The sequence below is a fragment of the Thalassophryne amazonica genome, chromosome 18 (genome assembly GCF_902500255.1).
Source record: "Thalassophryne amazonica chromosome 18, fThaAma1.1, whole genome shotgun sequence".
In the NCBI taxonomy this organism is placed as follows: domain Eukaryota; kingdom Metazoa; phylum Chordata; class Actinopteri; order Batrachoidiformes; family Batrachoididae; genus Thalassophryne; species Thalassophryne amazonica.
The window spans coordinates 72,013,599-72,030,925 of NC_047120.1; positions in this window are offsets into that span (position 1 = coordinate 72,013,599).

Consider the following 17,327-nt stretch of genomic DNA (forward strand, 5'->3'; position numbering starts at 1 on the left):
TGGGATTAATGCAATATGAGTTATGTCTGTTGGGGACAGTGCAACATGAGACAAATGTCTAACTGGGATGGTGTAATTTAGAGGTCTCTGAGCTCGCCCCCCCCCCCCCCCCAAATCTCCTGATGTTCTTAATATTTATTGAAGTGTGTGTGTGTGTGTGTGTGTGTGTGTGTGTGTGTGTGTGTGTGTGTGTGTGTGTGTGTTGGGGGGGTACGTTATGTGTGAGGGTGGACATGTTTTTGAGGATACACAAGAAAGGTAATTCTGATTCCCCAATAACTGCACTAAGAATAATGTTTCAGCAGGTTATAGCCAAATTTATTAGCTGTGATCATAATAAAAGTATATTTATCATCTCACTTAGCAGGGGTGGTGGCCAAGTGGTTAATGCGCTTGGTTTCAGTTCGGAAGGTTCTGTGTTCAAATCCCACCCCTGCCACATTTCTCCATGTAATGTGGAGTTGCGTCAGGAAGGGCATCCGGCGTAAAACTTGTGCCAATTCAACATGCAGATCCACCTTGGATTTGCTGTGGCGACCCCGAGTGCAAACAAGGGAGCAGCCGAAGGGACTTACTATCATCTCACTTCATAAATACAACAACAAAATCAGCTAAAATAGTTAGCTGTTGCTATATAGGAGATTTTATATCCTTCATTCATTTAATACATTTACTAAAATATATATTTTAAATATTTTTATTTTGGGGAATTTTGGTTAGACTGGATTGATCCACAAGGATTAACACTAGTTTATCAGTAATACAACTAGAAACATGTAGCTTTTGCACAAGTAATACACAGCACGGCTAAAATACTGCAACGGTTTAAAAATGAACTACTTTACGACCACCGTGACTCCGAGTGAAACATTCTGAGGTCACACCACCTCCACAATTTAACAGCATGTTTTCAAACAAATCTTCCTGAAATGATCTGAAAATGCAGAAAGCCATCTGTCCTCTCAGTGGAATCTTAGATCTGATGATGCTACAAGGTGTGATTTCCATGATGACAGCAGACATTCAGCAACGGTGAGCACGTATAACCCAGAGTGTAAAAACAGTCACATTTTTCCTCCCACAGACGAGGTGTTTTTTTAAGATGCACATGCTTTTCATTAATTACTTATCGTTGACTTTTCATGTCTGTAATAACGACTTTATTCAGCCAAAGCATTAATTAACAGTTTGGCGACGCTGCTGCAGGACTGATAAATGCACGTTGACCTGGAACACACGAAGGTGTGGGGAGACCAGGACTGACCCTGAGCCACCGTGTGACCTGTTTTCAGAGTCAGACATCCTGGTCCCAGGTGACCCATCAAGTTCTGATCTCTCATTGCTACAGTGACAGGTAATCAATCCTAAAGACAGTTTTAACTGCAGATAGGGTATGAGGTCAATTCAATTTATTGATATTGTGCTAAATCACAACATAGTCGCTCCAAACTGCTTCACACAGGTAAAGTTGAACCTGACCAACCAACCTGAGTAAACAGGCCACAGTGGTCCAGAAAAGCTCCCACTGGGATTTTTTTTTTTTTTGAGGAAGAAACCTGAAGCAGGACAAACTTGAAGGGGTGGCCCACTGCTTAGACCATTCTAATGGTAACAGCAATCACATCAACAAACTGCAGAGAAAGAAAGTCATCAGTATGAAAAACAAAACTCAAAACACATCTGATTCTAAAAAGTCCCAATTTTGTACCATTGTTAAATGTTGTAGGTCAGCATCCTTTGGGCAGGCTGTCCCGTGCAAGTGTGCAGGTGAAACTTCATCCAGAGGTCCAGCAGGCAGTGCCAAACACTTGGCACCGCCTTTCAGTGCATTTAGCAGGCTGACGTCGTTGAATACGTGGCTGGTGCAATTTTGTAGAGAGCAAGGCTTTAGTTTCATTGACAACTGGCCTTCTTTTTGAGGTCGCTGTGCCTTGCTGATGCCAGACAGCCTTCACCTTACCGGGGAAGGTGCCACCATCTTATCTGCGAACATAGATAGAGCTCAACATTACTTTACAGCAGGCTGTGGAGCAGAACCTGTAGGGCTTATGACTAACGTGGTGGTGGAATCCATTAGCTTAGCTTCGAAACTAGCACAGAAAATCCACTATGGTGCAGTTTATGTGCCAGGGAGGGAAATTTGTCAAGTTGAGAATGTGGCCTGTTTCTGCAGACATGTCCATAAAGAGCATGGAGAGAGATGTTTTACAAAATTAATACCTATTACTACAATGCACGACATTAAAATTGAGAATGCCCCATTGGCTGTTCCTGTAACATCTAATATTTTGTGCCTGTTACCTACAACCTGTGTGGAACATATTAAATGTAAAATTTTAGATATCTTATACGAGGTCTGTTAGAAAACTATCTGACCTTTTTATTTTTGCTAAAACTATATGGATTTGAATCATGTGCGCTTGCATTAGCCAAGCTTGAACCTTCGTGCGCATGCGTAAGTTTTTTCACGCCTGTCGGTTGCATCATTCGCCTGTGAGCACGCTTTGAGTGAGCAGTGGTCCACCCCCCTCGTCGGATTTTCATTGTGAGGAAAATGTCTGAACGATTTGGAGCTTTGCTGCATCAAATTTTTCCAGAAACTGTGAGAGACCTCCAGGTGGACACTATTCGGAAAATTCAGACATCTTTCAGGGATGATTCTATGGGGATCACACAGATTAAGGAGTGTTACAACCGGTTTAAAGACAGTGCACAATGGCGGAGGGCGCGCCGCGCTCCAAACGACGATTGACAGGCTGAAATGACCAGATCATGTTATGTGCTGACGCAGGTCAGAGAACCGAACCAGCATCTGACAATGGCCCAGCGCTAAATAACCAGAAAGCGGTTCCAAGAAACAAATTTATTCCCCCTCATGTGCAATAATTCGTGTATAACATAAATATTCAGCTGTCTTGGCAAGGTGAAGGATGGCGCGCTCTCCAGCGCCCAAATGGATCAAAGCCCGGCACTTCTGGACCGCCGAACACCCCCCAGGTGGATACAACAAACTGACTCTGTGAAGGACGGAAAAGGTGAGGTAAGTCAACAGAGCTACAACAAATATCCTTCAGAGGCACACACAATCAGCTACACATTCAGGTCTGAATTTAAGCTTTATGTAAATGAGCAGCTTCTCACAACAGGTGGAGGATCATCAATCCGTACGCCACGGCAGTGAGAAGCAAACTGCACAATTCTCATCAATGTTCAAATATACTGCGTAACAAAACGCCAAATTACTATTAACGATTATTCAGACGATAATCACCTCCGATGTGTGCTGACAGCATGTGTCCCCCACCCGTCCTCCTTCACAGGCACGATGTGTCAAACCCTGGCGCGGTCCTCAGTGTCTCACAACCGAACGTCACAAGGTCGAGTTCCCGGCAATTCTGCTCAAATCACTCATGGCTTAAATGCAGAAGGCCATCTCATTATCTGCTTCAGCTGAAAGTCTTTAAGTCTGCACGTGAGCATCATACACAGGTGCTGCAAGTTGTTAGGCCTGCACGTGGACATCCTCCACAGGTGCAGCCAATAGTTCTGATGAGGGTGAAGGACTCTTCCGCCAGCACCTTCTCCACAGAAAAAAACAGTTTGCACACCACCTGGAGAGCAAAGAAAAGAAAACAGCACCAAAATGTCCAGCCAAACCCCCCAACACACAACAGATCATTTCCAAAGTGAACGCTGTGTTGATCCAGGACGTCGTCTGACTACTACAGAAATGGCAGAAGATGTGGACATAGCACTTTTTCGGCACATTCCACTGTTACAGGAATTTTTGTCATGGAAAGAGGAGGGGAGGAATTCGCCACAGAGCCGCTAATGGCGCGGGACAAAAGCACCTCCGTGTTGGTCTCACAGGACATGTTGTAACACGCCCAGCTCTTACACCATTCTGAAGATTCAGACGGCTTTCGGTGTCTTTTCAGTCATGTGACTATCTGAGAAATTGTGGACGAGCTGGAAATGCCACAACATGTCCTGTGAGGCTTCATCACGGCGTTGCTTTTTGTTCTCCGCGGCTCCGTCCCGACGCTCAAATTCCTCTGCACATCTTTCCATGACAAAAACTCCTGTAACAGTGGAATGTGCCGAAAAAGTGCTATGTCCACATCTTCTGCCATTTCTGTAGTAGTCAGACGACATCCCGGATCAACACAGTGTTCACTTTGGAAATGATCTGGTCGTTTCAGCCTGTCAATCGCCGCTCGGAGCGCGACGCGCCCTCCGCCATTGTGCGCCGTCTTTAAACTGGTTGTAACACTCCTTAATCTGTGTGATACCCATAGAATCGTCCCTGAAAGCCGTCTGAATCTTCCGAATGGTTTCCACCTGGCTGTCTCTCACAGTTTCTGGAAAAATTTGATGCAGCAAATTGTTCAGACATTTTCCTCACAATGAAAATCCGACGAGGGGGGTGGATCACTGCTCACTCAAAGCGTGCTCACAGGCAGATGACGCAACTGACACGCGTGAAAAAACTCACGCATATGCACGAAAGTTCAAGCTTGGCTGATGCAAGCACACAAGATTCAAATCCATATAGTTTTTGCAAAAAATAAAAAGGTCAGATAGTTTTCTAACAGACCTCGTATATACTACTCTGGAACCACCCCCAAATCCCAACAGTGCAAGTGTCAACCTGATTGAGGTCCTTAGTTGGATCTCATTAACATAAGGTCACCATCCTCAAAATCACTGTTGATAAACGATCTAATTATGGAACACCACTTAGATATGATTGGGTTATGTGAAAATTTCAATTTTCAATTTATTCTCATTTATATAGTGCTAAATCACAACAAAGTTGTTTCAAGGCACTTCACACAAGTAAGGTCTAACCTTACCAATCCCTGGTTGGTAAGTTTAGAAACTTGGCTTAAACCTACTGCTGTCCTCCCCTTAAATGAAGCCAACCCACTGGCATAGATATTTAGTTATGTCCCTCATGATATGAAAGGTGGGGCATCACTCTATAAATATTTATAAAATGGGTTGTTTACTCGCTGTTGGGGGTCTAAAATATAATTCATTTGAACATCTGACTATCCGCTCTGCCCAGGACATTATGCATAGCCAAGGTCAGAAGAACAAAAATCAACCATACCATTTTGTCACTGTATATAGGCTCCCTGGCCCATACTATGAATTCTTAGATTAATTTGGTGAGTTCATCTCTATCTTGTCAACTAGCGCAGATAACATTCTGATTATTGGTGACTTCAACATTCATATAAATAAGCCTTCTGATCCCCTCTGCAAATCATTTATGGACATTATGGATGTATTAGGATTCCAGCAACACATTCAGGATTTGACACACATTAGCGGCCTCTGATCACTCGCTTACTGAGTTTACAGCCTTGCTGCCATGTTTACTGGAACAAGAACCTTATTTATCTTTGCGGTGATGCATCAAATCCTCAACTACAATTGAACTTGGAGCCAGTATCTTAGCTTCATGTTTGGAAAATGCCCAATCACTAGACAGTCTTGTGTACAGTTTAAACTCAGCGCTCACAACTACACTCGACATGATCGCTCCACCTATATTAAAGCCACCCCACCCACCCCCGCCCAAAAAAAAACCTGCCTTAGTTCAATTATTACTTACATGGCCCCAAAGGTGTAGAACGAAAATGGCATCGTTCAAAACTATAAGTACGAGGTCTGTCAATAAAGTATAGGTCCTTTTTATTTTTTCAAAAACTATATGGATTTCATTCATATGTTTTTACGTCAGACATGCTTGAACCCTCGTGCGCATGCGTGAGTTTTTCCACGCCTGTTGGTGACGTCATTCGCCTGTGAGCACTCCTTGTGGGAGGAGTCGTCCAGCCCCTCGTCGGAATTCCTTTGTCTGAGAAGTTGCTGAGAGACTGGCGCTTTGTTTGATCAAAATTTTTTCTAAACCTGTGAGACACATCGAAGTGGACACGGTTCGAAAAATTAAGCTGGTTTTCTGTGAAAATTTTAACAGCTGATGAGAGATTTTGAGGTGAGACTGTCTCTTAAGAACTTCCCACTGTGCGAGACGTCGCGCAGCGCTCTCAGGCGCCGTTGTCAGCCTGTTTCAAGCTGAAAACCTCCACATTTCAGGTTCTATTGATCCAGGACGTCGTGAGAGAACAGAGAAGTTTCAGAAGAAGTCGGTTTCAGCATTTTATCTGGATATTCCACTGTTAAAGGAGATTTTTTTTAATGAAAGATGTGCGGACGGATTGCAGCATCGGCTCGCAGCCGCTGCGACGCTCCGCCACAGGAAAAACACCTCTGTTGGAAGCCTTAAGGACAAGTTGGAACATGTCCAGCTGTTAAACAATTTCTCATATACTCACTCCACTGAAAGCCATCAAAAGCCGCCTGGATTTTACAAATGGTTATCAACACAGAGGTGTTTTTCCTGTGCCGCCGCACCGCGCCAGCTGTGTCCCAATGCGCGGACCCTTCCGCACGTCTTTCATTAAAAAAATCTCCTTTAACAATGGAATATCCGGATAAAATGCTGAAACCGACTTCTTCTGAAACTTCTCTGTTCTCTCACGACGTCCTGGATCAATAGAGCCTGAAATGTGGAGGTTTTCAGCTTGAAACAGGCTGACGATGGCGCCTGGGAGCGCTGCACGACGTCTCGCTTGGTGGGAAGTCCTTAAAGCGACAGTATCACCTCACCTGACTGAGGTCCTTAGTTTGGGTCTCATTAACATAAGGTCACCATCCTCAAAATCACTGTTGATAAACGATCTAATTATGGAACACCACTTAGATATGATTGGGTTATGTGAAACTTTCAATTTTCAATTTATTCTCATTTATATAGTGCCAAATCACAACAAAGTTGTCACAAAGCACTTCACACAAGTAAGGTCTAACCTTACCAATCCCTGGTTGGTAAGTTTAGAAACTTGGCTTAAACCTACTGCTGTCCTCCCCTTAAATGAAGCCAACCCACTGGCATAGATATTTAGTTATGTCCCTCATGATATGAAAGGTGGGGGCATCACTCTATAAATATTTATAAAATGGGTTGTTTGCTCGCTGTTGGGGGTCTAAAATATAATTCATTTGAACATCTGACTATCCGCTCTGCCCAGGACATTATGCATAGCCAAGGTCAGAAGAACAAAAATCAACCATACCATTTTGTCACTGTATATAGGCTCCCTGGCCCATACTATGAATTCTTAGATTAATTTGGTGAGTTCATCTCTATCTTGTCAACTAACGCAGATAACATTCTGATTATTGGTGACTTCAACATTCATATAAATAAGCCTTCTGATCCCCTCTGCAAATCATTTATGGACATTATGGATGTATTAGGATTCCAGCAGCACATTCAGGATTTGACACACATTAGCGGCCTCTGATCACTCGCTTACTGAGTTTACAGCCTTGCTGCCATGTTTACTGGAACAAGAACCTTATTTATCTTTGCGGTGATGCATCAAATCCTCAACTACAATTGAACTTGGAGCCAGTATCTTAGCTTCATGTTTGGAAAATGCCCAATCACTAGACAGTCTTGTGTACAGTTTAAACTCAGCGCTCACAACTACACTCGACATGATCGCTCCACCTATATTAAAGCCACCCCACCCACCCCCGCCCAAAAAAAACCTGCCTTAGTTCAATTATTACTTACATGGCCCCAAAGGTGTAGAACGAAAATGGCATCGTTCAAAACTATAAGTACGAGGTCTGTCAATAAAGTATAGGTCCTTTTTATTTTTTCAAAAACTATATGGATTTCATTCATATGTATTTACGTCAGACATGCTTGAACCCTCGTGCGCATGCGTGAGTTTTTCCACGCCTGTCGGTGACGTCATTCGCCTGTGAGCACTCCTTGTGGGAGGAGTCGTCCAGCCCCTCGTCGGAATTCCTTTGTCGGCTGCGGACCCATCCGCACGTCTTTCATTAAAAAAATCTCCTTTAACAGTGGAATATCCGGATAAAATGCTGAAACCGACTTCTTCTGAAACGTCTCTGTTCTCTCACAACGTCCTGGATCAATAGAGCCTGAAATGTGGAGGTTTTCAGCTTGAAACAGGCTGACGATGGTGCCTGGGAGCGCTGCACGACGTCTCGCTCGGTGGGAAGTCCTTAAAGCGACAGTATCACCTCAAAATCTCTCATCAGCCGTTAAAATTTTCACCGAAAACCAGCTTAATTTTTCGAACCGTGTCCACTTCGATGTGTCTCACAGGTTTAGAAAAAATTTTGATCAAACAAAGCGCCAGTCTCTCAGCAACTTCTCAGACAAAGGAATTCCGACGAGGGGCTGGACGACTCCTCCCACAAGGAGTGCTCACAGGCGAATGACGTCACCGACAGGCGTGGAAAAACTCACGCATGCGCACGAGGGTTCAAGCATGTCTGACGTAAAAACATATGAATGAAATCCATATAGTTTTTGAAAAAAAATAAAAAGGACCTATACTTTATTGACAGACCTCGTATTCCACGTTGGGCGGCGCAATGCTATTTTAGACTACAAGCATGCACTACTGGCTACAAAGTGGCCAATTACTCTGATTGGTGGTGAGTAGAAAGTACTGCTTTAAGAAGGCGGTGAGAGGCAACAGTTTCAAGGGACTCATGGCATCTCATGCACTAAATGCAGACGTGTGACCAGAGTGGAAACAGGGGGAAAAGCTCTGAGCACAGAAGGAATGTTGCTACATTCTCTGCATAGGACGTCATTAAATAATGAAAAATTTACATAGAAAATAGTTGTTTGCTGTGACACTGAGGTGTAAAATCTCAGAATCCGGTTCACTTCCTCGTCCACATCACTGACTCAACGTTTCATTTACACAAGATAACAAACCTGAAACAAATCAGATATAATTTGAGCATTTAACTATTTGCCTTCATGACTGATCCTTCAGTTCGTTGCTCTGCATCGAGCCGACTCCGCTCAGTCACTTCAAACTTGGAGTCGTTGGGTTTTTGACATCAAAGAACACGAATATGAAAGGTAACATTTTGACTGGACAATAGCATTTAGCAAAAAGCCTTTAAAGTGCCACGCAGCTTGTTGGATTTCACTCTTTAATCAGACACACTGGCTCTAGGCTCCTTTCGTCGCCCTGCAAACCTTTTAACTGAATCTCGTTCCAACCATTTATCTTTCTCCATCGCACCGCACCACGTGCCTGAAATGTTAATTTTTCTCTCCGCCTTCGTGTTGGCAGCAGCATCATGTGGCAACGGATTAGCAGCAGTGACAGATTCTTCCTGCCAGATGACGCAAGCATTCAGAAGCTGTGCAGGTAAGTATCAAACAGATCTGGACTGAAGGGCAAATTTGTTCTTCTGAAGTCCTGCTGCCATCTGCTGGTCTGCTTCTGCTACTGCAGGTAGGGTTCTGAAGGCTGACTGACTTTTCTGCACTGTTTGATGCACAAGCCAACAGAAAAGACATCGATAACTAACGTCACTACAGTTACACACTAATTTTCAAGTGTTTCATCTGTAATGGCTGAAGGCCGCCGGACGACAACAAAATAACTGAGCACATGGTGTTTGTGTTCATTCTGATTATTGTCTCATTGCTAAAATAATTTATTTTACCTTCTCCTGTGCTGCTCACGGTCACCAACCTGAATCTCCTATGGATCCAAATGTTGGTTTGGCGCAGGCTTTACACTGAATGCCCTTGGGGCGCAGTTGGCCTTCAACTGACAACTTTCTTCTTGGGAGGTAAGTGAGGTACTCGCTCTCAGAGTATCAGCAGGAGCCAGTACCCAGAATCAGAATCAGAATACTTTATCAGTCCTTTAAAGGGCAATTCATTGCAGACCCCCTGGCCAACCATAAAAACACAGACATAACATTTATATAGGTATATGCTAAATAACCAATCAATCAATCAATCAATCAATTTTATTTATATAGTGCCAAATCACAACAAACAGTTGCCCCAAGGCGCTTTATATTGTAAGGCAAGGCCATACAATAATTACGGAAAAACCCCAACGGTCAAAACGACCCCCTATGAGCAAGCACTTGGCAACAGTGGGAAGGAAAAACTCCCTTTTAACAGGAAGAAACCTCCAGCAGAACCAGGCTCAGGGAGGGGCAGTCTTCTGCTGGGACTGGTTGGGGCTGAGGGAGAGAACCAGAAAAAAGACATGCTGTGGAGGGGAGCAGAGATCAATCACTAATGATTAAATGCAGAGTGGTGCATACAGAGCAAAAAGAGAAAGAAACACTCAGTGCATCATGGGAACCCCCCAGCAGTCTAAGTCTATAGCAGCATAACTAAGGGATGGTCCAGGGTCACCCGATCCAGCCCTAACTATAAGCCTTAGCGAAAAGGAAAGTTTTAAGCCTAATCTTAAAAGTAGAGAGGGTATCTGTCTCCCTGATCTGAATTGGGAGCTGGTTCCACAGGAGAGGAGCCTGAAAGCTGAAGGCTCTGCCTCCCATTCTACTCTTACAAACCCTAGGAACTACAAGTAAGCCTGCAGTCTGAGAGCGAAGCGCTCTATTGGGGTGATATGGTACTACGAGGTCCCTAAGATAAGATGGGACCTGATTATTCAAAACCTTATAAGTAAGAAGAAGAATTTTAAATTCTATTCTAGAATTAACAGGAAGCCAATGAAGAGAGGCCAATATGGGTGAGATATGCTCTCTCCTTCTAGTCCCCGTCAGTACTCTAGCTGCAGCATTTGAATTAACTGAAGGCTTTTCAGGGAACTTTTAGGACAACCTGATAATAATGAATTACAATAGTCCAGCCTAGAGGAAATAAATGCATGAATTAGTTTTTCAGCATCACTCTGAGACAAGACCTTTCTGATTTTAGAGATATTGCGTAAATGCAAAAAAGCAGTCCTACATATTTGTTTTAATATGCGCTTTGAATGACATATCCTGATCAAAAATGACTCCAAGATTTCTCACAGTATTACTAGAGGTCAGGGTAATGCCATCCAGAGTAAGGATCTGGTTAGACACCATGTTTCTAAGATTTGTGGGGCCAAGTACAATAACTTCAGTTTTATCTGAGTTTAAAAGCAGGAAATTAGAGGTCATCCATGTCTTTATGTCTGTAAGACAATCCTGCAGGTTAGCTAATTGGTGTGTAAATAACAATCACAGAATCAAGGTTAAAAACAAGGACAAAATCCTCAGCCAGTGTTCAGGAGTCTAATCGCAGAAGGAATAAAAGACATTGAACAGCGATTAGTTCTCATCTGGGGCATCTGATAGCGCCACCCAGAGGGCATGAGTGTAAAGCCTAATGATAAGATGTGTCTCTGATCTAAATCAATGATCTGCTGGGCTTTTGTCATGACACGACTCTCCCACAGTGATGCCAGGTCTCTCTGCTGGACGCCAATTATTTTTGAACAGACTTTCACTATATTGTTCAAGCTGTTCTTGTCCTTCATAGACAGACAACCAAACCAAGAGACAAAGGAGAAGGTGAGCAGGCTCTCTATGTAGGAACAGTAACAGACTCTGAGGATCCTCTCACTCACTTCAAAGGATTGAAGTTTGCGCAGCAGATAAATCCTCTGCTGTGCTTTTTTACAGATGGCCTCTGTTTTGTCATCAAATCTCAGTTTAGCATCAAAAATGGTTCCCAGATATTTATATTGCTCCACTATCTGGACATCTTCATCATGAATGATGCTAGGAGTAAGAACACTCTTACATTTCCTGAAGTCTATAAAGATTTCTTTTGTTTTTGCAATGTTCAGGTCCAGATAGTTTTGATCTCACCATGTGACAAATGAAGACAAGGCCGAGCCACGCCCCTGATCATCGCTCCGTAGAAGGGACAGCAACACTGTGTCATCAGAGAATTTGACAAAGTGTGTGTTGCTGTTTGGGTTCCGACACCCGTCTGTGTACAAAATAAAAAGAAGTGACGATAGTACACATCCTTGAGGAGAGCCGGTATTGGACACAAGAGCATCAGAAATCTGCCCATTTACCCGCACACGCTGCACTCTGTTAGTGAGGAAGTCCAGAAGGATTGCCAGCAGCTGATCAGGTAGATTAAAATGTGAAGAGAGTCTCTCAATTAAAACATGCGGTTGCATTTTATTAAAAGCTGATGAGAAGTCTGCAAATAAAAGCCCTGCAAAATTCCAGGATTTTCAAGGTGATTTAAAGCTTTGTCAATAATAAATATTTTAGCATCCTCCACCCCTTTACTGGGCTGACAGGCAAATCGTAGAGGATCCATTTTGTCAGCAGTATAAAATAAGATAATGTCTTTTAAAAGTTTCTCAAACAGTTTCATGTTTCCCGCTGTTTAGACATTGAACCGTGAAGGCAAACAGCTACCGAACCACCTCCCAGACTCAGCGGAGAAAACGCAGACGTGCAGCAGCACTGAATTGAAAACCAACATTTCACAAGGTCCTTTCTAACCCCTTAATCCTAATTATGCTAATTATGTAACAGAATCCACCACAAACGGTGTCACATGCTGACTCCTTTAGAAACATCAAGCCATTAAACTCTGTGAAGACCTGGACTTGAATATACCTCATAGACGTAACCGCCCCTTAATCACGGTGTTCCAACGCCAGTGTAAAGAGTTGGGCTACGACAGACCTGTCACCTCTCACGCATTGAAAGTCATCCCGTTGGGTCTCATGCATTGGCCGTGTGATACACACACATTTAAACATGTTGTCACACTCTCCTGCACTTCACCAAATTGACCTGCAACAAGGATTTTGAGGGTAACTAAATAAAACCTATGAAAGTAGATGATGAGGGCATGTCCCTAGTCAAGGTGGAATGTCTGCAACGATCGTGTCAATCACATCGGGGATCTCACTCCTTGCATGTATCTCACCTTGAGAGATGTGGCTCCGAATTTGTTGACCCGAGTTTGATTCCTGGTCATGTTACTTCTCTGTGTACTTGGGCATGACACTTCATCTGTACTGTCCCAGTCCACCCAGCTGTAAATGTGTGTTCTGGGACTCCACTTCCCCTCAGCTAGGGAAGGTTCCATCCAAACCAGCTGGTGTCCTGGATAAGCAGGGAGCGTACACAGGACTTACTTCTTCTACACCTTCAGACTGGAACCTGTAGCTTGTTGGCTGTGACCAAATCTGAACTATATCACCCCTTCTTAACCCCAACTGCACAAGCCCCCCCCCCCCCCCCATTGTTTAAGTTGCTGCACAAGACATTTTGGAATTTTTCCAGCAGACGGTCATTAAGCTGTAAACATGTTTGGGTGACAGAGTTACGATAGCGGAGAAGTACTGGCTTTGTTCATATTTAAGCATATATGTACTTTCAAGTTGAGTAATACTCATTTTGAATTCTGCAGAAACTACTCCCAGCAGGTCTATATGACATCACAGAGCGAGAATGGTAAAGAATGAGACAAAACCAAAAGATCTTGCAACATTGAAGGCACTGGACAAAAGAATATATGACAATGAAAATGTGACAAAAACTGCTTTCAGTCTTAGCATCCAATAAGAAGGTGGGGGGCGGTGTGTCATCATATAGACTCCACCCTCCTCTGTTAGGAAGTGGAGGTAACAGCAATCAGGAGAAATTTTACACACAGAAACTGAGCAGATGTGATGATCAGTTGTGAAATACAACAAAAGGTCACTGGGTCACGATAAGTCTGGGTGCAAAAAACAACAACAAAATGTTGGCGATATAAGACATCTGGCGGACATCAGAAAACATGAGCTGAGTCGTCTGTGGGGTTTCTCAGTCAACCACATCTTGGTATCCATGTAGGTTGAATCAGGTCAATGAGAACGTTTACTTCAAGACTTTCAGAACTGATGAAGCATTTCGCTTTTTTTCAGTTTCACGACTCATCTGAGTTTTGTCTGTTCTGGTTATTTCTGAAGGGAGGTTTCTTTATTTTGTTTTTTTTTGGGGGGGGGGGGCATAATTGACTTATAACTGGTGAAATTACCCACAAATTAGCCATCATCAATAAATCAGGTAATTTAACCATAAAATCGGGCACACTCAGCCTCAAACTGATGTGGGAAAGTGATCTGCAGCCTGGTCTGATGGCTTGGAAATCCCACACGCTTTGGGTCTGAGGACCTGCAGCAGCCTTCATCCACCTTCACAAACTGTCACCACCTGATCCTTCATGGCTACCGTAGCGGCTGCATGGCACACAAAGTCCCCACCATACGTCACCCCAACGGGTCGGTTACCTGGGTGTCACTGCGCAGACGAGCGGTTGGATTCTGAGAAGCCAGTTTTCTTCTCTACACATCGTTTGTAGACACATGTGCTGTGGTGCATGTGAGCGTTTCACTGCGTGCTTCTGTGTGAGCATCTCAAAGAGTTTGGAAGCCGTTTGGACCAAACATCAAGCAGTGATTCAGGGTCAGCCAAGGACAGAGTGATTTGATTTTTTAGCAAAACTGGTTACAAGTCAAGGTCACATATGAAGCCATTTATCACCTTCCTATTGGCTACATGACCTTTGAATTTGAGGTGACCTCACACCTGCAAAAACTGGGAATTAATTTGTATTGAACCAAATGCATGAAGTAGGTGGATCATAAACTAAAACAACATATTGATGTGACGACATAATGATGAACTCAGAGAGGAAATCTGGATCAGTTGGTGGAGCAGCTGTTCCTGGTTGTGACACTCCGTGCCGCTCTGGAATATGAACGGGACGTGTCCTGAACAAACTTTGGTTCAAAACTAAAAGCTGAGAGAAGCTTCAAGTTTCACTGTGACTCATCAAACAAAACAGTAAGTTTGTGGACCAAAGTGGAAGTTCTACTTCTTCACATGCTCAGTTCTTCAGTTTATTCTCACAACGACCTGATGGAATGACCCCCCCCCCAAAAAAAGAACATGTTGAAGACGAGTCAGAAGCTGGAAAATCCACACGATCAGCAGCAGCTGTCGGTCTCAGAGAGAAGTTCACGCTCGTGTTGCTTTCAAATGTCACAAAACAGAACTAACACCTTTTCACGACATCACTTCCTGTCCACCAGCTGCACGGCAGCGCTTCAGTCTGAAGTCAAACTCTGAAGTTTTATTGTCCCACTTTGAGTTCCAGCTGAAGACATGTAGGACTTTAAATGTATAAGACAAGTTGTTGTCATCAAAACACCCTGAAAACGGCTTCAAGTCACATCCGCTGCTGAAGAGGAATAAATATGTTTTACACTCAGTGAAGTCTGCAGAGTTAAACTGACTCTACAGTGACTACAGCAGTTAAAACAGTGTGAAATCAACTCTTGTCAGAGTGTAAAGTAACTCTTGAAGTCCATCAGCTTGATTCCTTACAGTGTTAACACAATGAGAAAGTTGATCTTACACTGTTTGGATTGTGATCACATGTCCTCTGCAGAGTCACTTTAACTCTACAAAAGTACTGTGTTTTTTGGTCATTTTAACAAAAAAAATTGACAATTTAGAGCTCAAAAACCTCTAAAGTGTCTACTGTGGCATTCCTCATGGATGACACTTATGTTACAGCAAGAGGTTAGTCCCATGTGGGCCCTGAGGCCTGTGGGTGCTGGTGCCAATCCCTGGATACCATAATGTTAAGTGGAGTCTATAACTCTCCCTGGACAAGATGGCAGGCCGTTCATACACATAGAAAGACTCACAGATCTGACACAAGTGGTGACTGTGAGATGACCCCAATAGAAGGACCACCTTTGGTCAGAACATGTTCTCCATTAAAGGTGGACAAGCTTAGAACAACCTCCAAGTCACAATCAGGGAGAGCACCACATTCAGTACCTTCAAAGGACAGTTGAAAGTTTGGTTACTGACAAATCAGACATGTAACCATCTGGAGCCTAAAAAACAATTCACCTGTGGAGGCACCACTCTAGTTTTTTTTCAGTTATATGAACACAATGCCCTTGTGTACTTTATTTTATTAAACGGTTTAGTAGTCTTTACACAATAAACTTGTGTATGACACCCTGTGCAATATTTACACTTGTGCATGTGCAAAGGAGTGTATTGGGCAACGTGCAGTACAACCCAGTACTGTAATGTGTAATTACAACCAGGGACTGAAGCACTTTGCACGTAGCACTTGTCACTTTAATACAGAACTTTTGCACCTCAACATCCATCAGGAAACTCTTTTGGTTCCTCCACCTGTCGGCTGCTTATTAACTATCAATTATTGTTACTTTGAATTGTAAATATTTGTATGTGTATTTTCTTTTCATTGTTTTTCTGTCATGATTAATTTATTTTGGTATGTTGTGTGTTCTTAGTCTGTTTCTATGTTACTGGGACTACAGATGGAAATTAGCATGTTGCTACAATCCGGCATATTTACATGTAACTATGTTTATTAATATGTACTGTCCCATTTCAAATAAACATATATATATACTTGGTTATACAGGTGGACCCTCAAAGGGGTTGACATGTATGAAAACAACAAAAACAATACAAGCCTTCGATGGGGTGGAAAAAGTGTCACATTGTCGAAAGGTTTATTTTCAACTTCTCTGGATGCAAATTAAACCTTTTTGAAAAAGACTGACGGAATTTCCCATCAACTTTCTCTATATGCAGATGATACTCTTCTATGCATCTAACCCAGGCAGCAAAAACTCAAATCATACCTCATGTAGAAATACACACAGGCTGAATATGTTTGTAGTTTCTGCTTATACTGGTATTGGGGGAGGGCGAGCCTTCTCACCCTGGGGGGGGGGGAAGGGGGATGTCTTAGACCTGGCAATGAGTTCATACTCAAATTAGCATCCATGCCAACATAAAAGGCCGTCTTACTCATCTTCACACACAGAATCATCCCGCTGCTGCTTCATCACATCCGGTGAGTGACCCTCTGTGTGATTTCTGGACTTGTGTTATCGGTCGTCCTCGTGACGCCTTCAGCAAGTGGCGCTGCGGTTTAAAAAAGAAAAGAAAAATCACAGCTAAATAACACAGCTAAATAAAGTAAATGTTTATATTCAGCTAGTTGCCCCCCCCCCACGCTTTTGCATTTGTCATTTCAATTTTAACTCTGATGAGAGGCCACTGTGAGTTTTCACATTTCTGCATGCAACAAGTTGAATATAAACAGTTATTTAGTTAATTCTAAACATTATTTGTGAATATTTTTTATCAGAAGTAAGTCTGATATGATTGTACATCTAGTTTCAAGACAGATGAGTAAAACAGGATCAATTTGACAACTGTACTCGAGCCCAAAATAAACCAAGTTTAATCTCTGGGGGGGGGGCAGGATGGGGGGAGGAGTCAAAGTTGTGGATCACAGTCCAACGAGTCTCAGCTCAGTGAGGCGAATGAGGCCCAGTTTCAGAACAAAGACATGATCTGTC